Source organism: Rhineura floridana, chromosome 7 (genome assembly GCF_030035675.1).
Source record: "Rhineura floridana isolate rRhiFlo1 chromosome 7, rRhiFlo1.hap2, whole genome shotgun sequence".
NCBI classification, from domain to species: Eukaryota; Metazoa; Chordata; class Lepidosauria; order Squamata; family Rhineuridae; genus Rhineura; species Rhineura floridana.
The window spans coordinates 11,543,415-11,566,685 of record NC_084486.1 but is presented as its reverse complement, the minus strand read 5'-3'; the positions used below and the strand labels follow the sequence as shown (position 1 = coordinate 11,566,685).

The window sequence follows — 23,271 nt, the reverse complement described above, 5'->3', positions numbered from 1 at the left end:
GCTTCTTTTGTTGTTCCTGTGTTCCTAATTATTGATTATAGGAACATAAGAACGTAAGAAGAGCCTGCTGGATCAGGCCAGTGTCCCATCTGTTCCAGCATCCTGCTCACACAGAGGCCAACCAGATGCCTGGGGGAAGCCTGCAAGCAGGATCTGAGTGTAAGAGCCCTCTCCTCTCCTGCAGTTTCCAGCAAACTGGTATTCAGAAGCCTATCGCCTCTGAGTGTGAAGGCAGAACATAGCCACTGATCGCCTTCTCCTTCATGAATTTGTCTAATCCTCTTTTACAGCTACCTTAGTTGGTGGCCATCATTGCCTCTTGTTGCAGCGAAGTCCATAGTTAAACTACGTGCTGTGTAAAGAAGTACTTCCTTTTGTCTGTCCTGAATCTTCCAACATTCAGTTCATTGGATGTCCATGAGTTCTAGTGTCATGAGAAAAATGTTTCTCTATCCATGCATAATTTTATACACTTCTATCATGTCACCTCTTACTCTTTTCTCTGAACTAAAAAAAACCCAATGCTGCAACCTTTCCTCATAGGGGAGTTGCCCTCTTCTGAATCTTTTTCAGGTCTACACTATTCTTTTTGAGGTGAGGCAAGCAGAACTGAACTCAGTTTTCCAAATGTGGCTGCACCATAGGATATGTGCATTTCTGGTGCAAATCAACGTGAATAACAGTGACAAAATGGATTGACCAGGAGTGCTTAAAGTTCATTCATATGTCTAAGAGCCATTTATTTGTAAGCTAGCTTTAATCCTGTGCTATATAAAACTATATCTTGTTTCTTTTCTCCCACAATCCACTCTGCTTCTCAGAGATTTCTTCAGATTCATTTATAAGCCACAAGTGACCAAACCATCAACGTATCACAAAGAAGGACAATCTGTTAGAGATTCCTTCCACAAGGAAACATGAGACGTAATAGCTGCATTTCTCAGACAAAAAAAAAAAATGTGGAGAGGCAGTCAGAGTAAACAGACGGACAAACAGATAATTTAAATTGACAGGACACCTTGGATTGATTAGATATAGTGAATTGATTGTGAAATATAAAATGGCTTTTTTTCTTTTACCTTAATCTTTAGAAAGTTGCCTCTAGATTTCTCATAGGTGGGAGACAGAACTGTATCAGAAAAAACATGATAGCAATACCAACTGAGTGGGTAGAACAGGCAAATTTATACATTTTTATTGGAATGAGAATATGACCTAGACTAATATCTGTCCTGTGTGATGTTTTTAAATTATCTAATAGTTCCTGTGATGCTTCTCAGCTTCAATGGAAGTTCCAGTTAGAAATACTGGTGTATTGTAATGGTTAAGAGCATGAGCTATGTGCTCCCAATTCTCCAAATCTCAACTCATGAATTCATTCTCTAGCCTTAAATAAGCTGCTCTCTCAGATTTACATGTATGCATAACTATTCACCAGTTGTGAGTAGGTGAAAATATTGCTCTACTTTTCTCTAGATAAAAGAAACACTGGTTAAAAGAAAAAAATTCTCTCAACTTTCCCCCAGTATCCATGTATACCTCTGTCTAATTGCTAATGTATGTCCACTGTGAAGCCTGTAGACAGCTTCCTCAAAATACTGTGAATTTCTACTCTGGTTTTTTTTTATGATTCTATATCCTGCAAATGTGATTTTCTTCCTTCCTTTTATAATCTCTGTTATCCCCCCTCCCCCCAAAAAAGAAATCACAGCACAAAAATGTGAGATCATCTGTCAGAAATCCAAGGCTAATATAATGGACCTGGTGTGTTGGCTTCCACCTTTAGGTTAAATATCTGACACACTGACATGTCTGATAGAGAGGAACATAGTAAGAGGTGAATTTACACAGTTATTCTCTCACTAAGGACTCCACACACACCCATCATCTTGCAATGAGATAATAAACATACCATTAGCTCTCAGCCCAGCTGATTAAAATTGACCTCTGCCAATTAATACATCAATCCTTTAGTTCAGGGGTAGCTGCTGTGGGGCTCTTTAGATGCTGTTGGACTACAGCTTCCACCGGCTCTGACCATTGGCCATGCTGGCTGCATCTGATGGGAGTTGGAGTCCAACAACATCTGGAGGGCACCACACTGACTACCCATGCTTTAGTTGATTAGTCTACCAATTAAACTGGCAGTCCTAGAAAAGAGTAGCTGTCAGTGTTGGGAAGCTGAATTATAACTCCAAATCTGTATTGCAAGTTAGCCCTCGGGATACCATGTGAACTATGTAAAGATGGATTTTAAGTTATGGAGTGGCTGAAATTATTACGAGGCCAATTTCATAAGAAAAACACTGTAAAATGAGAGGAGGAACAAAAAAAGATTGCCTAATAATAGCAGGGTGTCTCCTGTGTGTCCCAATTGTTGCTTCTGGAAGCTCAAGAAATACTGGGATTTCAAAGGATAAGAGCAGTATAAAGAAGTCTGGTTGATGCTAAACTGTTGGTGATGGAAGTATGGTTTACTCCTGTGGTAACTGCATGTTCACAGCTGTTAACATTTTCTTTTTTGGTTTTGGTCTAAGTTCTTAGAGAATAAAGATCTAGACTCTTATTCGTCCACTCGATCACAGTATGTGATACAAAAACAAGATTGTGTGTAGTTGAGCCAAAGTTAGTATGCCTGAGAGCAAATGACAGAGTATTTATCCTGGACTGTGCTTGAATTAAGTTTTATTGATATAGCCTTGGTCACAGGGGCAACTCAAGAAAAAAAAACTAGTTTGGGGGAGCAAAGGGGGTGGCAAAGATCATTATCAGGGAAGCAAGGATTTAACCCATGCCATGTAGGACCTTGAGAGTGGAAGCTGTGGGAGCAAATGGAGTACCGGGAAATTGTTTGGGGGGAGTGCCTGCTACCCCTCACTACTGCTTTTTTTTAGTGCAAAACCATTCAGTATAGAGCTGCTACCAGAATTTTGCCTAAAGCGACATATGAGGTGAATTTAGAGGTTTCTAAATGCATCCCTAAAGCTTTACCCAAAGCAAAATGTTGAGGTGAATCTAGTGATTCCTCCTCAGGCAAAACATCTGGGTATTTGCAGGGAAGAGGGGGGGAACACACCTTGCAGTTAAGATTTATGACTTTCCTCAGCGATCTTGATTTCACTGTACCATAGCAAATGCGCTGCTCTTTTAGCTTTCTACAACACTTTACACACACATTACAACTTTTCCTTTGACTACATCAAGCCTGCACAAGCTCCCTTCCACCTCCACTACAGCACCTCTTGATAGGCGGCAAGGTTCAGGAAGCCGCTCATGGCATCAGCATCAGCATCAGCATATGGGCAGTGGGCCATGATTGGCTTAGTGGGTCATACATTGTGCAGGCCTGGTGTACATTAATTCCCCCCCCCATCCATTCAAACTCCAGAGTGGATTTTTGAATGCTGAATATGTTCCATAATCCACTGCAGACATGCTTGGAGAGATGTAGCATAGCTTGAGATGTATCCAGATCATGCCAATCCTGTCTGGCCATGGCCTGAGGTCAGTGGAAATTGGTGGCTCTGATGTCAATGAGGCAGTGAATCCACTCTGGAATTTAGTCCTAACTTTCAAGGAGCTGTCCAAGGTGGTTTCAGACTAAAACCTGGAGCACATTCATTGCCCCACTGACATTTGAACTACAAGTCTCCATTGAGTCCGGTGATGGATCATTGTCCTCTTGACCTACAGGCACCCTCTGGGCATGCAGAGTTAGGTATAGCCTGTGGTTAGTCTTAGAACATGCTGGGTATAGCTTTGGATGTTGTTTCCAGAACAGACTCAGAAACCATCATTCTGGAAATCGTTCCTCTGCAGCTGGAATTTGAACTTCCCCCTCAGATTGTGGAAGGATATAATCTACATTTATCACAAATAATTTGGAGCAGCGCTGGATCCCACCCCAGCCAGCTTGCCTCAGTTTTGACACTGGAGCCCTCACAGAAGTGAACCACTTTAACTAGAAACAATCCATGTACATTTATTTTTATTTTAAAATATGTATAAACTGCTCACAATATACATATCAGAGCAGTGTATAATCAAGCAAAATCAAATATACACAAAGAATAATGTATAGAGAGAATAACAGTGCAACAGTACGCATATAGACCAGATACACAGTGTTGACAACTGAATTTATTTATTTAACTCCATTTTGATACTTCCCGTCATCAGAGTCCCCAGGGTAGTTTACAAAAGTTATGAATCAAAATACAAACATGCAATCAAATGGCATCCTGACTCTGATAGAGATTTTAAGGAGAGGGCAGGAGGAGGAGATCCTTCAAGTAACCTGTCCTTACACTCCCTACTGCCTTGTCCCTCCCCTTCCTAGTAACTGGCCGCAACATGCAGCCTTGGGAAGCCAGGTGAGTAACACTGCCCTGTGTGTGCTGCCTCACCAGCTGCTTCTGCATTTAGGGCTACCAGCAGTTTGAATGGGGCCCAGAAATTGGCTGGAAGCTGTTGCAGATGACAAAGCACTGGTGTGATGTGATCATGACTACTACTTCCCATTTATAATCTCACTGCCCTAATTTAGACTAGCTGACTAGCTATTTTTAAAGGCACCTCCGCATATAACACATTGCAGTAATCCAACCAGGAGGTTACTAGAGCATGGGAAACTATTGCAAAGCTCGATCTATCTTGATAGGGTTGTCATGGGTATATCAGCCCAAAGTTGCTACAAGCCACTGAGACTGTCTGTGCCTCAAGCGACAGTGTTGGATCCAAGAGCAAATGACAAAACTGTTCCTTCAATGGGGAGAACATCTTCCTCAAAAACAGGTTGAACACCACTTAACTTGGCAGACAAACCATCCACTAACAGTGTTACTGACTTGTCTGGATTGAACATCAGTTTATTGGCCCTCATCCATTCCATTACCATGCCCAAGCACTGATTCAGAACACCCATAACCTCATCTAGATTTGATAAAAAGGAGATGTAGAACTTGATGGCAGCCATATATTGATGACACTTTTGCTCACATCCCTGGATAATACTAACATTTTTATAGCATTTTAAATGTAGAAAACCCTGTACATGCATGGTCTTGGTCATCCTTACAACAACCTGTGAAGGAGGTCAGTATTTTTATTCCCATATTGCAGTTGAGGTGCTGAGTCTAAGAAAGAGTGGCTTGCCTAAGGCCACCCTAGAGAGTATCATGGCTGATGTAGGAACTGTTCTGGGAATAGTAATAGCTTTGCTACACCACCTCCTATTTTTGCAACCTTGACACCACTACACAAGGGACAGTGAAACTGGAATCTGAATTGGGTTCTTCTTTCAGGAGCTGACAACCCTCAGGTTCAGGACAAACTATAGTGTCAGAACTTGCTACGGGGTTAAGGTGTAGGGCTGGAGCTCAAATTTGAGAGCAAATCTCAAATCTGAAAAATGCACACCATCAGGATCATAACTCAAATTCAAACATAGGATTTAAGAGTTTGAACCAAGAAAGAGATGAGAACACAAACGAAAGGGCTGTTGGGAGGGCCAAAGCTGAAGCATTGCTTTCAGAAAGCTAATTTATCTCTCTCAAGTGGGCCGCTCACACATAGCTGGTGATATGCTAGGTATGGTTGTTGGATCAAAAGTCATGCAGACCTTGGATAAGGTAAACACTATGTACGTTTCCTGAATATCCTTGTGGAACAGGCCTTCACAGATTGTGAATTCCTAAACTGAAAGCAGCCCACCAAACAAGGCTGATGCCCAGCTCCTGGTTAGTCACCATTGTCCTTTCACATGAGATACATGGAGGCATTTATCTCCATGTACCTGTGGGCTAGACCCAGGCTTAAATTAATTCCTGTGTTTAAAAATCAAGTGTTATCACCTCTGTTCTCCTTTCCCACAGTCCCTCTAGGAATCTTAGGCAGGTAAAGAGTGTGTGTGTACGTGTGTGTGTGTGTTTTAATGAGATCTTCACTACAGTTTTCTGCTATGTTTTCTTTTGAAGATTGCTTTCTGTGACTTCTCATGTAAGGCTTGAGTTCTTTCATTCCTAATGAAGCAATCTTCTGATCTAACTTTGGTTTGAAAGAACAGAACTATTGAAAGAATGATGGTTTTAAGATTTTTCTTGAACCAGGTCTGACCCTGTGCCCCGAGAATTTGAGCCAAAAGTGGATTATCTGCTCAATCTGTATGATGAATCATTCACAGGTTTTACTTATGTGAAAGGGTGTTACATTATAGATTTAGCAAAGAAAGTAGTTATTAGGAATATTGTTACACACAGTTTTTTTTAAAGGTAATAATTATCTACGCATGGATTTGGCCTTGCCTTATCTGCATTATACCTTGATTTTTTTTTCAAGCTTGCCAGCCCCTGGAGTACAGGCAGACAGAGAAGGGGAGAACCGGAAAGGGGGGAGTGGAGATGGTGGGCGGCCAGTAGATGAATGCACAATTAGAAAGCTAAGAAGGAAGTTGGGGGGAAAAGACACTCAGACATATGCATTTGATATAAATATTATACTTATACAGAGATCAATATATGTCATATTTCATTTACTTGCTTGACAAAATGAACACAATGTAGTCAGTGGATGTTGAACAGAATTTGCAATTTACTGTCTGTGATTTAAAATGATGGAGGTGGCAAGGGTGACTTTTTAAGAGGTTCTTTATATTTGTTCCAATAGAATGGATGTAATTTTCTTTGAAAATAAACAGCCAAGGGAGCTTTGCATTTTGAATTGTTTGCCTGTGAATGTGCAGAAAGGAAAGATCCCGCCTCATGGATTGTACTGAGATTGCCATTGTTTTCATTTGGAGTGTAGTTTACATGGGGCTAACTGGTCTTTACTGTACTTCCCTGCAGATACCATTGGCTTTGTTGTCACATACCTTGTTGGAGATGGAACTGGTTTGATAATTGTTGTTGGCAAAGATACTCGTATGGAAAAACAAAATCTGTGTCCTATTCTGTTCACATGCATTCACACTCGCACTAAATCAGCACTTCCCAAACTGTACACTGGGTTACACAAGTGTGCCATGAAAGTGCGAGCAATGTGCCGTGAAAAATAAATTAATTTAAAATTGCAAGGCTCCTGTGAATCTAAAATAACCACCCATAGAAAGGGCTGCCACCACATCTCTGCATGATATAGTGATCTGGCCTTGCAGCCATTGGGAGAAAATGCCTGTTGCTTCACTGCAGGAGTCACTGCTCTGGGAATTGCTTCCTTGAAATTAGGAGGTATGCCCAGAACTCAAGCAAAAGATGTAGGTGGAATCATCTGACAGCTTGTCATTCTTACTCTTACATTTCTAAAAGTAAACCTTTGGGTATTAACAGTAAAATGTGTCTGCACTTCTAACTCAGGAAAAAAGGTATGCATCTGCTACTAGATGTTTGGAAGACATCAATGTGCTAAATGTTAAATAGCAGTGGGTTTGTAGTTTTAGTTTGGTTTGGAGGCTGGGAAGACTTGGTAGATCATGTGTGCAGGCCTGATGTAACAGCAGCACCCATGTCACTCCTTAACATAAGAAGTGGCCCCAAAAGATTGCAAGTAAGGAAAAAACGGAGAGAAGTAATTTCTTGCCCAAGGCTGTGGTGTTAGTCTGGACTAAAAATAACTGGAGATTCCAGTATTGGTTAAACTCTACCTGAGAAATAGGGCCTTTTCGGTGGCTGCCCCTAGGCTCTGGAACTCCCTCCCTAGGGAGGCAAGAATGGCCTCCTCTGTGCAGTCCTTCCGCCGACAGCTAAAGACTTTTTTCTTCCGGCAGGCCTTTGGAACTGAAGGTTTTAAGGGTAGTGACTGGAGAGGATGCTGTATGTTATTGTTTTACTTGTATACTCCTAAACTGGGTTGCAGTATTTTAAGTGTATATCTAATTGGTTTTAACATCTTAATAGTTTAATCCTGTTTGAATGCTGATTTTATATTTTTATATGTTTTATATTTTTATAGGTTCTTAATGATATGTACTTATTTTTATCTGGAAGCCGCCTTGAGTTCCAGTTTGGAAAAAGGGCAGGGTATAAACAACAACAACAACAACAACAACAACAACAATAATGTGTGGCCCTTCTAATGTTATTGGACTCCAGCTCTCATCAGCCCCAGTCAGCATGACCAACAATTAGGAATGATGGGAGTGTGAGAGGAATGTTAGAAATTGGGACAGAAATTGGGAGTTGTGGGTCAGTAACATCTGAACAGCCACACATTCCCTGTCCCTGCAGCTTTTTCTGCTGGGTCTGGGATCTAGCAGCAGGGTAATCTAGGCAAGCAGCAGAGGAGGCAGCTCTGCCTTACTTAGCTGTTAATACCAGTGGGGAAGTGGAAGCCCCGCCGTATTAGCAATCACTTCTAGAAGTGATTCGATCTTTGAGTACAATTGTAGTACAGGTGTAATGGGAATTTGGAACAAGGTTTTTTAAACCAAACAATAATTATCTGAAGGCCTAGTGCTTACAAAGTGTTCTGAGTTATCCTTCCCCTTACTCTACATATAACAACACCACAAATGAAGAATAAATAAGAATCATCATAAATTGTAGCAAGGCAGTTAATAATTAAGCAAACATGTTATTCGGTGCTTTAATTGCTGTAAACCGCCCAGAGAGCTTCGGCTATGGGGTGGTATATAAATGTAATAAATAAATAAAGAGGTGCATTGTTAGGATCCAGTATGGAACAGTGATTTTGGCTCCATTATTGCATGTTAATGATCATTGAACAAATATATTTATTTATTTGTTCTCCTCAAGCAGCTCCTAGTGTTTGACTAGGACAGTTGTTTTCTTTTAACCTCTGCAAAATAGGTTTTACTTTAATTTTATTATTCATCACAATTTCCTTTTATTTTTGCTATATTGCCAGGAAGTGTAATGTTCCTTGCTAACAGATGTAATGTTGTTATATTTATAGTAATGAAAGGTGTTTGTGTTTGCTGTAATATTTGCTGTTATACTACTGTTACCGTTCTGTTACTGCTGTTTTATTATTTTTGTTACTATGACATTGTTTTTATAATTGCTGATTACTTTGTTTTAAGCTGCTCTGAGCACATTTTTTTGTGGAAAGGTAGCATACAAATAAAAAGTATGACGATGATGAATTTATATCCAATCTTTCTACAGAAACTGTCCCCAAAGTGGCTCATAATTTAAAAATAAGTCAAAAAAATTACAAATAAACCCAACAATAAATAATTTAAATTATTAAATTTAATAAAGACAAGATTAAGGTTAGCGTATTAAGACTAGGAAGCCCTTACATCTTTTACTGAAGAACTATTTAATTAATCAGTTAATTAAAACATTTATATACTGCTGAATATTTACAATAAAATAATATATATATCCTACACTGAGAGTGGAAGATTGCATTTCATACTTTTAATATAATCTTGCATTTTAAAACATTTTTCTATGAAAGCAAGACATTTGACCCACTTTCAAATTAATGCTCCAGAATTTTCTTATAATTATTGATTACAAATATTTTCATTAGTGATGGCTGACCCAGTCCACCCTGGCTCATGTTAGATTGAAAGAGGCCAAGGAGTTTCTCCCAAAGTCTGGAAATAGTTCAACTCATTTCCAAGACAATACAAATTCATTCCAGTGAACCCCTCATGATCTCCCTCTACCTACTGGACCAGACTGCCAATCCTTCCAAGCTCCTCCCCTACCTTTTAAACTGCAACTATCAATAAGGGCAGTGATGGCATCAACAGCAGCACTGTGAGGAAAAGCAGAGTCTCTCTCTCTCTCTCTCTCTCCTATGGTTGGTGTGCTGTGTAGGCCCTGGTGGCCCTTGGGAAATACTTTTTCTCAACTAACATTGTAGTAAGCCAGGGAATCTTCTCTGGCTCAGATTTTAATCTGAATTGAGAAGAATTCAGGGGCATCATGATGCTCAGCTGTGAGCATATGAGTCCCTGAAGCTCATATATGGGCCTGAGCCTAATGAGCTTTGTCAGCATCTCTAATTTCATTAAGCTGGCGTCTATAAACATTTTGTTTTAATGAAGCTGAAGTAAGAAATACTTAGACATGAATTTTGGCATAAGACAGGGGGATCTGTAAATCTTCAGATCAGTTGATTGGAACAATATGGCTTCTCCAGGGTTTCTAAAATAGTGTACCTAATAACATTCTTTAGGCATGCAGACAATCTGTTTTTGATCTTATCTGTAGCATAAATTTCATTTATTCTAGCAGGAGAAAAATAATTCTTTTCAATCCAAGCTGACAATCTAGAAACAGTTGATTTCTTCTTACAATTCTTCTGCTGAGCAGCTAAAGTTTAAAGTGAAGTTATTACACACTCATAGTGCAGTCTTATCCTGCAGACCTGTGGGGCTGCATCCATCACAGAGGACATGGGTACACCTACAGAAAGCTCTGCAGGAATAGATTTATACAAGTGTATGCAAAATGAGGCATTTCAGAACCGGGCTGCGCATCATTCCACTGGGAGGCCCGAGGATTGTTCCTGTCAACTACATCAGGCTTGAGCTAGTAATCTTCTCCCAATTGGTTTCAGTGGTGAGAGGGTAAGAAAAAAATCTGTTGACCTGTTTCTGAGAAAATCCACTCTCCACCTCCTGCTTTGAGTGGCAAGAGCTGGCAAGGCTTTGGAATTGTTGGATTATCTGCCATTTCACTCCCTCACTCCCTCACTTAGAATTGTTCTGTAAACCTATTTTAAAGTGGAAAAGTAAGCAAAAGCGATCATAATCTCCCTATGCCTGCCCTCATGTTCAGATGTTGCAAAAATCTTCCATTTTTATTACTTTTTATTATCACACAGGGTTACTATATAGCACTAAATATTGTTTCTTTAAAGACTAGGTGCTGCAGCTATGTTCAGTTTTCTTACAAACCCCTACTACTCCTGCCATGGTTACCCCTTAGAGCAGCCTTTCCCAACCAGTGTGCCTCCAGATGTTGTTGGACCACAATTCCCATCTTTCCTGACCATTGGCAATTTTGGCTGAGGCTGATGGGAGTTGTGGTCCAACAACATCTGGAGGCACACTGGTTGGGAAAGGCTGCCTTAGAGCTTCTCCTTTCCACCCCATGCAACTCCTAAGTTCTCTTTTCATCTTTCCATCCCCATTTCTGAAGCCTATTCTGCAGTCCCACTTTGCTCCCATTTTCATCTTCACTCCATGTCTATGCCTCCTCCTCCTCACCCTCCTTTTCTGCAACCCCTCATGCACACGAACAATCCCCATGGTAACTTCTGCCTCCTCCCATGCACTATATTACTAAGCACCTTTTCCACCTTTTGGCTAATTATGAAGCCACTAATCTTCAGCCCCTTTTGTGCCTCTGTTTTCATCTTTGCCCCCATTCTCATACCTCCCACTCTCTCCTTTTTTGCAACCCCCTTTGCCCCCATTTTCACATTCACCCCCTTTCCCCCTCCTCCTCTCTCCTTCCCTCAACTCCCCTTTGCCACCCCCATTTCCATGCCTCCTCCCCCTTCTATTCTGCAGCCCCCTTTGCACGTGCACAATTTAAAACAACAGGAGAGAGATGGATAAAGCTGGAGGAATGTGAGAGGGAAAATGTTGGTTTTAAACAACAGGAGATGTCTGAATATAACAAGAAGGGAGTTGGGAAAGGTTCTGTTGTACCAGTGTTAACTTTTTGGTGTTAGCTTCTGTGTTGTACCCAACTCTATTTCTCCTCATTAAAACTTTTTTTTTTTAATTCCAACCCTCGGTGTTCCTTCCTTCCCAATCTATTAAAACCTCTCCTATTATTTTAAACCACCACTTTCCTCTTCTTACTGTCCCTCTCTATCTTCATTGCTTTATCAGGGCAGGAGAGGATCTCAGTAGAATATGCACAGACATCATTCAGAGGTCACATGCCTGCTTTGCTCTCCCCCTTCCATGTTTCAGTGGAGATGAGGCTTGCCTCTCCAGTGTGATGACATTCTTCAGTAAATATAGAATCATAGAATTGTAGAGTTGGAAGGAGACTATAAGGCCATCGAATCCAACTCCCTGCTCAATGCAGGAATCCAAACTGAAGCATACCTGACGGGTGCCTGTCCAGCTGCCCCCAGTGTTGGAGAGCCCACCACCTCCCTAGGTAGTTAGTTCCATTGATATATTTGCACATTACCCCTTAGTCTGGCAACTCTGAGGGCAGCTTATGACAATTCTAAAAGCAATATCCTAGTAATAAAATATATATTTAAAAAAATAAATTAAAATACTCAGAACGAGTAAATCAAATCAAACAATAAAAAAATCCAAGCAGTAAATACCAGTAGAATCAGTAAAAACAAACACAAACCAAAGAAATCAAAAATATTAAAACTAATTTAGGTAACTTGCTTGAAAAAGCCTGGGAGAATTATAAAAAAAAATCTGACCCTTACGCTGAAAGGACTTCAGATTTTAGGACAAGGTGAGCTTCCCTTGAGAGGGCCTCCCACATGTGTCATGCCACAACTGAAAAGGCATTAGGAATGTGTCGTGGAAAAGAGGCACATGAAATGATTTTAGAACAAGTCAGCCAGAGGCACCTTTATCCTTACAATGAGGATACAAGCTCGCAGGGAGAGAATACTCAACGACAGGACTGCCCCCACTGTTCCATGTGGCTCTCTCGAGTCTCATAAGGCAGTGGTTCCCAACCTTTATGAGCACGGGACCCCCTTTACAAGCTGAAAAAAAATTGTGACCCCCTCCCCCCAGGGAGGCAGGCTGGCTGCCAGGAAGGAAGGGGGAAAGCAGCCTTTCTTTGCAGGCTTGCTTCTTTTTGCTTCACAAGAAGCCCTCTCCTCTTATTCTGAGTAAGGGTGTTGCCAGTAGCAGCAGTGCAAGGAGATGGGAATCAGTGATAGTAATCCCCTCTTCTTCCTGGTAGCTCCACCCTCAGCCTCCTTTGGCATCTGCCATGTATTTTATAGGCAGATGCCTGCCCTTAGTGCACCTGAAAGATGCTCTGGCACTTCAGAAAAGGCCTCCCCTCTTGTTTGGAGCAAGGGGGAGGTGTCATCTGCAGTGGCAGTGGAAAGCAGACAGTGTAGAGGGAGTGAAGACTTTTTTAAAAAAAATAATAAATCATTTCTTTACTGTTCACAGCCCCCTCTGGATTACTTTGTGGCCCACCTGTGGGTCCCAGCCCCCAGGTTGGGAACCACTGGCATAAGGCAAGGCTTATCTACTGCCCCTTTAATTAGACAGTGGAATTTCACAGCATAAAGCACAGATCCTTGCAGTTCCAGCAGTTCTAGCAATTATATTGCTCAGAATTTCTTTGCTCAGTCACTTCTCTTGCCTGTCTTTCTGTCACGTACATATATTGCTGAACTAAAGTTGAGGGCCTGGGTAGGTCTGCCCCCTCAGTCCCCTCTTTTGTGCCTGTTTGACACAATTTACTGCCCTAAACTTCCAGTCTCCTCCTCCTCATACTTTTTTAATTCTGTAATTTCAACATACATATTTAAAAATTCCTTCTTTTGTTCCAGGTTCAAAGGTTTTGATATTTGTTTCATTGTACATTGTACAGCTTAAGAAACAGCAGACTATCATTATTATAGCAACACAAGGCTACTAGAGCAAATCATAATACCATGTATTATGGGTGTAGTGGTTAAGGTGTTGGACTACAACCTGGGAGACCAGGGTTTGAATCCCCCCATAGCCATGAAGCTCACTGGGTGACCTTGGGCCAGTCACTACCTCTCAGCCTCATGAAAACCCTATTCATAGGGTCGCCATAAGTCAGAATCGACTTGAAGGCAGTACATTTACATTTACCATGTATTATGGTAGACACAAGGGAGCCAAATATGGAGGAAAACCATGAGCCAATGTCCCAGTTGTTTCTCTCATGGAGTTTAGCTGCTTCCGTCCTTTGGGGAAGGTGTTGGCCAGGCTGATGGCAGGAGCCACAACAGCTACATAACACTCCCCAGCCAGCAGGAAGATGTTTATAGGCCTTGTTCCCGCACACAAAATAATGTCCAGCCAGTGCAGTGAAACCTTTTTTACACTGGTTTGACATCACCCACTGCAAGTAATAGCCAGTAAGATTACGCTTCTGATTGGTTGTTGCACCACCTAGTCAGGTTCCATTTGGAAACAGGACCCCATAATTTAGAGCACAACTGCTATTCCCTAGCAGAAAACTGGTGCCATTGCATGTCCAACAAATTTCTCCTGGCAGTTTACCTGCTAGGTGTACATAATCAGAATAATTACAATGTATATCTTGCCAAGTCTCACTATTGTTGAAATCTGGGTACCAAGGGGCCGTCATCTGGGAACCATTAAGGGGAATAGGTATCATGGGTATCCCCCCCCCAGATGGATGAATGGGAACATGGCTACATATCCAGCACCCAGGTACATTTAGATCTTTTATTATCTGAGCCATTGCATCCACAAAAGTGTTAGTGTGATCAAACCAGGGATGTGTCTCCCTCTTATCTTGTCTTCCAAGAAGTTTGGCTCCAACTGTATGGGTTCATAATCAGTCTTGTTCAGTGGTCATCCGACACTGTCAAACAATTGCAGGTTAATCTTGACAGGTGGGAAGAGCCAAGAGGAGCCAGTTCCAAACACAATGGAGCAGGCTGTTATGGGCAACAGAAGCCAGATAGAAAATAGCCACACCCATGTTGAAAAATGGGATCTAGGCAGTTGGCCCCTTCCCCCTTTCTCGGAGGTGGTACTGGCTCTGCTGAACAGCAACAACTTCATGATGTGGAGTCTCTTCACCAGCTGGTGCTAGGCTCACTGCTAGGTTTTGAACCACATTATTATGGCGCTTAAGAACAAACACTAGTTGGTCTACGTCCAGAGGAGGTGACGTTTTCTTGCAGTGTGATGTGTGTATCCACGCCTGGTGTCCTTTGCACTGGACTGCTGTATGTGTTGTCAGCAAGATCTGGAAAGGTCCTTTCCACTGGGGTTGGAGTGTGTCCTTTCTTAGATGTACCTTGATGTAGACCCAATTGCCAGGTTGCAGTGGGTGGCAGGGCCCATCTGCTTCCTTCGGCAGTGCTTCTTGGACCTGTGAGTGAAAAGACCTGACACAGTTCATTAGTGCCTTGCAATATGAAAGAACGACACTATCATAAGTCAGCTGGAGGTCCAGCTGATGTGGAGGTGGGGCAGTGAAACTGGTAGACTCATGGAGAGTCCCATGAGGATCTCATGTGGAGAGAGTCCATGTCTTCTGTTGACAGTATTTCTAATATACATTAGGGCTAATGGAAGAGCATCTGGCCATTTGGACAAAATCAATCCGAAGGTTTACAAACAGACCCTAGGGAGGGGAATGGGCTACAGGTTTGGTTTTCACCCGCTAGTCAGAATTGTAAGCTATCGAAAAAAGAGAGGGGATGTCCCCAGAATGTCAAGGAGGGAAGTTCCAAACTGTATAGATTTATTTGTTTATTTTCTTTAAAAGAGAAAAAAATTCTTCTTAAAATACCCAACGCATTTCAGCCTTATAACTAGGCTTTCATCAGGGGCTACAAATCAAATATAAATATAAATATAAGCCCCTGATGAAAGCCTAGTTATAAGGCTGAAACGCATTGGGTATTTTAAGAAGATTTTTTTTCTCTTTTAAAGAAAATAAACAAATAAATCTATACAGTTTGGAACTTCCCTCCTTGACATTCTGGGGACATCCCCTCTCTTTTTTCGATATTAATGAATGTCCACACCCTATATATATTTAGAATTGTAAGCTAAACAAATGGGGCAGGAGCTGCAGTAATGTTGTGCCATGGAGGGAAAATTTTGGGTATACCAATATTGTACTGCAGCAATCATTCTCCCTTTGCTCATGTCTGCCACCGAGTGGGATGAACAAAGTAGGATAGCAAACTCTTAGGCGCCACCAGGTGGCTGTCCAGAGAGCACCACATTGTGTCAGGATGCAAAAAGCACCTGTCCAGAATCCACGCTTCTTTTTCTATTTCTGAGGCCTGATCTTGGAGAGATACAAGTTCCTTGAGGCCTGCAAGTGGAGACTGGGAGTCTGAAAAATACAAAAGAAGATGATTAGGAGCCTGTGGGCCACGGCATTTCCTCATGTAACATCATCATAAGGGATTTGGTGAGCAACACATTTAACAATAACAATTTCAGAAGGCAAAGCATCAGGAAAAGCATTTACATATGGACCATTTCTAATCTTTACTCCTCCTGAGGTGAGGAAGCCACGTTGTGTCCAGAGTTGCCCATAGTCATGGACAAGGGCAAAAGCATAATGAGAGCCAGTGTGTATTGTAGCAGGCTGATCTTTAGCTAAGGTGCATGTATGTGTGAAGGCTACTAATTCAGCGACTTGAGAGAAGTGTACAGAGGGTAAAGAGTGGGCTTTGAGAATGTTGTGTTGACTGCAGACTGCATATCCAGCTAATAGAGTCCCTTGTTGGTTTTGGAAACAGGAACCACTGACATACAGCACAAGGTCTGGATTTTTTAGGGGGCAGGTCCTTGAAGTCTATGCAAGGTATGGAGAGCTGGGTAGTATCAGTTAAATAGTCATGGAGCTCTCCATCTGAAGCAGTTGGTAAGAGAGAAGCAGGATTGAGAACTGGGCAGCGGGCCAAAGTGACAGTAGCAGCTGAGATGAGCAAAGTCTCATATTTAGTGATTGTAGAGTTCGAGAGATGTTGCGTTTTGCTTTTAAGAAGCAGTGCGGTGACAGCATGGGGTTCAGAAACAATCAATGATGATCCTAAGACAGGTGTGGAAAAAGTCTCTATCAGAATGGCTGCAGCAGCAACTGGCCAGAGGCAAGGTGGAAGTTCAGCAGCAACAGGATCCAATGGTGTACTGTAATAGGCAGTGGGCGGCAAGCAAGAGAAAATCATGCCTGGATTATGCACAACTGGAAAAATAAGCAGAACTATAGCATTGACAGCATGTAGGTCTTGGACAAAGCGGTAAGTATTTTTACCAGGCTTTTTACTGGCAAGAAGAGTGTATTACAAGGACTCTTAGTAGGGATAATAAAGCCTTGTTGCAGGAGTGAAGAAATCACAGGTTGGATGCCTTCTTTGGCTTCCTTGGTTATTGGGTATTGTGGCACTCAAGGCAGAGGTTTGGCAGGGTTGAGGTGGATTTTCACAGGCTGGGCTGTGAGAACTAGGCCTGCCTCATTAGCACAGGCAGACCAGAGGTTAGACAGGACCCTTGCCAACAGGTCTCTTGCAGTGCCAATGGACTGGCTTCAGTGTGGCCCTCATATAAAGGTTCAGGGGCTTCTAACCCTGCCAATACCTCAGATTCCTCAGGGCCTGGGACACCCAAATAGATACAGTCTGGTGCCTACATCAGACATACTCTGCACTTTGGGTCCAGTGCCAGGCTCCTGTTCTGGCCATTGACTCTCACAGTACAGCCTCTGCATAGTCTCTCGAATCATTACGGAGTGCAGTAATTGGTTTATACTGCCCATGTGGGGTTGTAACAATTTATAACAGTCTCTAATTCTTCCTTAAATTTAGCTGGATCCTCACAGATGTTGGGGAAGCGTTGAACCAGATTATAGAGGTCTCCAAGAGTCCACAGACATGGATGGTGACAAACTTTTGGCCATCTCTGCCTATGCTGGGCAATTGCCTCAGAGATGCCAAAAAAGGAACCAGGGGCTGAAAAGGAGAGGGCTCTCTGAGGGGTAGAAGTGGTGGGCGGTGAAAATGGGTTTGTGGGTGAATGAAAACCCTCAAAAGTAGGCTGCGTGTTTGAGGAAAAACATTTTGCAAGTTTCCATCCTCCACCTGGGTTGAGTCGGGGCTTGAGTAGGCAGGAGGTGGAGGCCATGGAGTAGATGGGGCAATCTGGGGCTCCACACGCATACCCTGGAGTGTTGAATATGAAAAGAAATCAATAATGTTTTCAGTCGGTTCCTGAGGCTTAGGGCCCTTCAGGACTGGATAAAGTGCTGCAGTCTGGGTTAGTTGAGGAGTTGGTCCATTGGACTCACCTGAAGGGTGATTTTCACAGGTACGCCTGCCATCACTTTGGGCTTTACTGCCATCTAGCATCTGAAGGCAAGAATGCACTCGAGTTAAAACCTGGGCCCTCGGCCCCTCCCACTCCAGTTTCATTCATGACGAGTCCGAAGCGGCAAATCTGAAAGGAACAGAAGGCCGCAGGCCCAAACAGCAAGGAAAACAGAGAAAGAAGTATGGAAACATGGAGAACACAGAACTTGCAACCTAAGAGTAGAGGTTTTAACCGAGGGAAACAGAGCAAGGCACAACAACTTACAGCAAATAAACTATAAAGATGGAACCAGTCCACCAGAGACCCCCACAAGGGAGGGACGTGATGGCAGGCGTACCCGTGAAAATCACCCTTCAGGTGAGTCCAATGGACCATTTTCCACAGGTAGCCTGCCATCACTTTGGGATGTACCAAAGCAGCCCCCTTAATAGGGAGGGACTACAAACAGTTTACTATTCAGAGAGGACATGTTTGAGGACACGTCTCCTGAAGGAGGCGTCAGCAGAGGCATATCGGTCGATCTTATAATGCTTCACAAATGAGTTAGGGGTAGACCAAACCGCAGCTCTACATATGTTTGCAAGGGGTGCATTAGTTACAAATGCAGCCGAAGTGGCCGCTGATCTGGTGGAATGGGCCGTGATGTTAGCCGGCACTGGAAGGTTAAGGGACTGATAAGCCAAGGCAATGCACGCCCGTAACCAGCAGGACAATGTGGATTTGGAGACCTTTTCCCCCAAGGTCCTAGGGTGAAAGGATACGAATAAGGATTCTGTCTGCCTAATGTCTTGGGTGCGAGAGAGATAAAGTTTGAGGGCTCTCCGAACATCCAGCGAATGCCAGGCCTTTTCCATGGGATGTACTGGCTTTGGGCAGAATGATGGAAGCACAATGTCCTGGCTACAGTGGAATAAGGAGTTGACCTTGGGGCGGATGGGTCTGGTCTCAAGACCACAGAATCCTTATGAAAAATGTAGAGATGATGGGCCGAAGACAAGGCGTGTAGTTCTGATGTCCGTCTTGTGGAGGTAATGGCAACGAGGAACAGGACCTTGAAAGATAACAGTCTGAGAGGCACCGAGGCAAGGGGTTCAAACGGAGGGCGCTGTAAGGCGTTCAGGACCTTCGAGAGGCTCCAGGAAGGAAAGTAGTGGTGCACGGCTGGGGAAAGGTGGGCGGCTCCTCTTAAAAAACATTTGATGAGTGGATGAGTGCCCACGGGGTCGGTCGATGAGGAGACGGACAGTATTGAAGAGATGGTGGAGGCATGGCGATGCAGGGTGTTCGGCCGCAGTCCCTTAGTCAGTCCTCTGTATAAGAACTGGAGAACATGCTGTATATTGGCTTGAGAAGCTGGGAAGCCCTTAGAGGTGCACCATTTGGAAAATGCGCGCCACGTACTCCGATAAATGCGATTTGTTGACGGTCGTCTTGATGCTAGGGTAGTATCCACTACCCCCTGGGAAAGTCCTGCAGCAGTCAGCTGCCGCCATTCAAAAGCCAGGCCGTCAGACTCAGCCAGGCCGGGTCCGGATGCCAAATTGGTCCCTGAGCGAGAAGATCCGGCCTGACAGGGAGGGTCCAGGGATCCGTGACTGACAGTGCTAGAAGATCTGAGAACCAAGGTCGGTGAGGCCAGTACGGGGCTATCAGGAGAATCCGAGTCCCCTCGTGCCAGAGTTTCATCAGGGTCCTGCCCAGTAGGGAGATCGGGGGGAAGGCATACAGGAGGCCGCCTAGCCAAGGTGCCATCAACACATCCACTGCTTCCGCCGTTGGCTCCAGGTACCTCGAGAAGTAGCGAGGCAGCTGGCAGTTGTGTCTCGATGCGAAGAGGTCCACCAAGAGGGCGCCGAACCGGAACTGGAGAAGATTGAACACTGCCGGATGAAGCTTCCACTCTCCCGGGCGTACATGCTGTCTGCTGAGCCAATCGGCGGTGACATTCAGCAGCCTGCTGAGATGTTCCACCCATATAGATAGATGTTTTTCGGCCCAGTCGAAGATTTGGGCCGCATCTGCCTGAAGAGCTCTGGACCTGGTCCCCCCCTGCCTGTTGAGATGAGATTTCACGCAAACGTTGTCCGTTCAGATCAGCACGTGCTGCAGGGAGAACAGTGGCTGGAAATGTTGAAGGGCCATATGGACCGCCCTGAGCTCCAACCAGTTTATGTTGTGAGTTAGTTCTGCTGGGGACCACACTCCCTGGACAAAGCTGGCATTGCAGTGGGCTCCCCAGCCTGATAGGCTGGCATCTGTAGTGATGATGACCCTGACAGGCTCCCGGAAGGGCATACCCTTGCTGAGGTGTGCCATCACTGCCCACCAGCGGAATGAAGCCCTCAGCGAGGGTTCCAGCGGAATCACGCGGTGGTTGGACTTGGCAATGTCCGCCTGAAAGGGTAGGAGGGCCCATTGTAAAGGTCTCATGTGATGTCGGGCCCACGGAACAATATGAATGGTAGAGACCAGCGTCCCCAGCATCTGTGCCAAAAACATGAGATCTGCCCTTGAGCGATGAGTCAGGAAAGTTGCCATGGCTGTGATGGAGGCGATACGGTCTGGCGACAGGAAGATCATGGCTAGAGACGTGTCCAGTATGGCTCCCAGGTGCAGGAGGCGCTGGGTTGGCTGAAGGTGACTCTTTTTGACGTTGACCAGCCAGCCGTGTGAAGTTAGGGCATCTAGAGTGAACTGGAGCTGTCTGTCGGCTAGGTCCCGGGAGCACGCTCGGAGAATAAGGTCGTCCAAGTAGGGGTAAATATGCACCCCCTGTAGGCGGAGAAAGGCTACCATGGTGGCCATCACTTTGGTAAAAACTCGGGGAGCCGATGTAAGGCCAAATGGCATGGCGCGGTACTGGAAGTGGTGTTGGCCGAGAGAAAATCTCAGGAAACGTCTGTGAGCTGGGCAGATTGGAATGTGTAAGTAGGCGTCCTTCAGGTCGATGGATGCTAGGAAGTCCCCCTGTTGCAGAGCTTCCACAATTGAGGCCAGCGACTCCATCTTGAAGCGGTGGTACTTCACGAAGTGGTTGACAAACTTGAGGTCTAAGACCGCCCTCCATGAAGAGTCTCGCTTGGGGACAGCAAAGAGAACAGAGTAGACGCCTTGCAACCTTTTGGATGGTGGTACTGGCTCTTCAGCGGCTATGCTGAGTAGATGACATAGAGCATCCTGCATAACTATCCTGCGTGAGTTGGAAACGGGGGAGGGGCAGAATCTGTCCGGGGGGTTCTGCCAAAATTCTATATTGTAACCCTGTGTGAAGATGACCCTGACCCAAGAGACGTGAGTCAGGGCCAGCCAGGAACTTGCGTAGAGACAGTCTGCCTTCTATGGGGATGGCATCAGAACTGCCTACGCTGACGGGCTCCTCTACCATAAGAAGAGGAGGAAGCTTGCCTGCTTTGGTATTGGGGTCTGACCTGGAAGCGCTGTCTGGGCCAGGGTGCCCTGGAGGAGCGAAAATCTGTGGACCTGGTGTCTTGTCCCTGCCCACCAGGCTGCGACCCCTGAAAGGGCTGGAAGGGCCAGTAAGGAGTAAGTCGCCGAAAAGGTCTGTGGTCATCTCTTTTGACTGTGGCTAAGGTAGGTTTTCGATTGTCCTTGGGGTCAACCAAGACCGCTTTAAGGGCATTGTCACCAAAAAGCATAGAGCCCGAGTATGGGGCCATGGACAGGTTAGTTCTGGCGGTAGTGTCAGCATCCCAATGTCGGAGCCATAGGGTTCGTTGAACAACTATTTCAGCCGCAAGGGCCCATGCTCCTTGGTGGGTCGCGTCCAAAGTGGCATCAGCCACAAAGGCAGCAGCTTTGTGCAATTTGAGTAGGCTTTTACGCAACTTGGCTGGGTCAGGATTGGGATCATCCAACAGGTCATCGAGCCACATCATGGAGGCGCGTGAGAAGATGGAGGCGGCAGCAGAGGCCCGGATGGAATGAGCGGATGCCTCATGGTTTTTCCATAGTACGAAGTCAAGCCGCCTCTCAGAGGGGTCTTTGAGCTGTGAGTCTCCCTCTTTAGGAAGGAAAGATCGAGAAACTAAATTGGAGATTGGTTGGTCCACCCCAGGGACGTTCAGGAGAGACATAAATTCCGGGGCCAATGGGTACAATGTTGGCCAACAGTGAGAAGCGACGTGGGCGCAAGGGACGGGCCCATTCTTCCCTGGCTAGCTTGTTAATGGGATCTGGCGCAGGGATAAAATGCTCCACTGATCTGGGGGACTTTAGAACTCTAGCGCCCTTGACTGGGGGGGTGGTAGGTTGCGCCTGAGCAGGTTAAATGCCCAGGGTGTCCATTACTCTGTGTGAAAGCGGGGGATAATCAGCTGAGTTGAAGAGGCGATAGGAGAAGTCCTCATCTAGATCAGATTCTCCACTCCACTCATCAGGATCAGCCTGCAGGAAAGGTAAGTAGTCCTGCATCTCTGGGGGCTCACCGCCAAGTCTGCCCCTAGAAACATCAAATGGATTAGGCGAGGAGGGAGGGACATCATCATAGCAACCCGGTTGCCGTGCAGAGCTGGACTGCCGTGAAACTCCGGGCTGAGGTGGCAGCTGTGCTTGAGGCTGAGGTTGAGCTTGTGAGAGACACCCAAGTACCTCACGCAGCTGTAAAAGAAATTCCAGAGTCAACTGTAGCCCTGAAGAGGGAGCAGAGGGCACAGAATGCTCTTGTGTAGGCAAAAGAGGCTGCACTGGAGAAGTCAGAATCAGATGAACATCGGAGCGTGGAGTTTGACTGGGGAAGCCTTCAAATTCGTCCTCTGACGATACTGTTTCTTGTGCAAGCTTCTCTGAAGTCGGAGCTGAAACATAACGGGCCCTCTTGGGAGCGCCGTGGTCAGATAAATGTTTAGTCTTGGCTAACGCCTTAGAGCGTTTATGCTTAGAAGGTTTGTGTTGAGGTAAGGCGATGCGCTGATGACTTGGCCCTGCGAATTGTGCCCCCTGCGGCTGCTGATCTGCCATGGTGGAGTCTAGATACACGCACACAATGGGGAAGGTGCAGTAACACTCGTATGCTGTGAGGTGATGAGAAGTATGCTGTGCAATAGAGCGCCAGGTGCCAAGAGAAAAATTGACTGGTTCACTATGGCACTGAAAAAATGGGTGGGGGTTGGAACCCTTCCACAGGAGAGGTACTAATATCGCCCTGAACAGTCAGGGAGCCAAGAAAAGTAAGTCCAGCTGCAATATTGGCCACAAGCTAAGTACACGCACACAATGGGGAAGGTGCGAGACTGCTACAATACACTGCCAGGAAAAAATTGCCTTTT

General features: G+C 44.7%; 1 protein-coding gene across 10 annotated transcripts in view; it reads left to right on the top strand.

Moving 5' to 3' along the window:
- Positions 1-23,271, top strand: part of KCNMA1 (potassium calcium-activated channel subfamily M alpha 1) — an 848,545-nt gene that overhangs the window by 552,339 nt on the left and 272,935 nt on the right. The window lies entirely within an intron of this gene.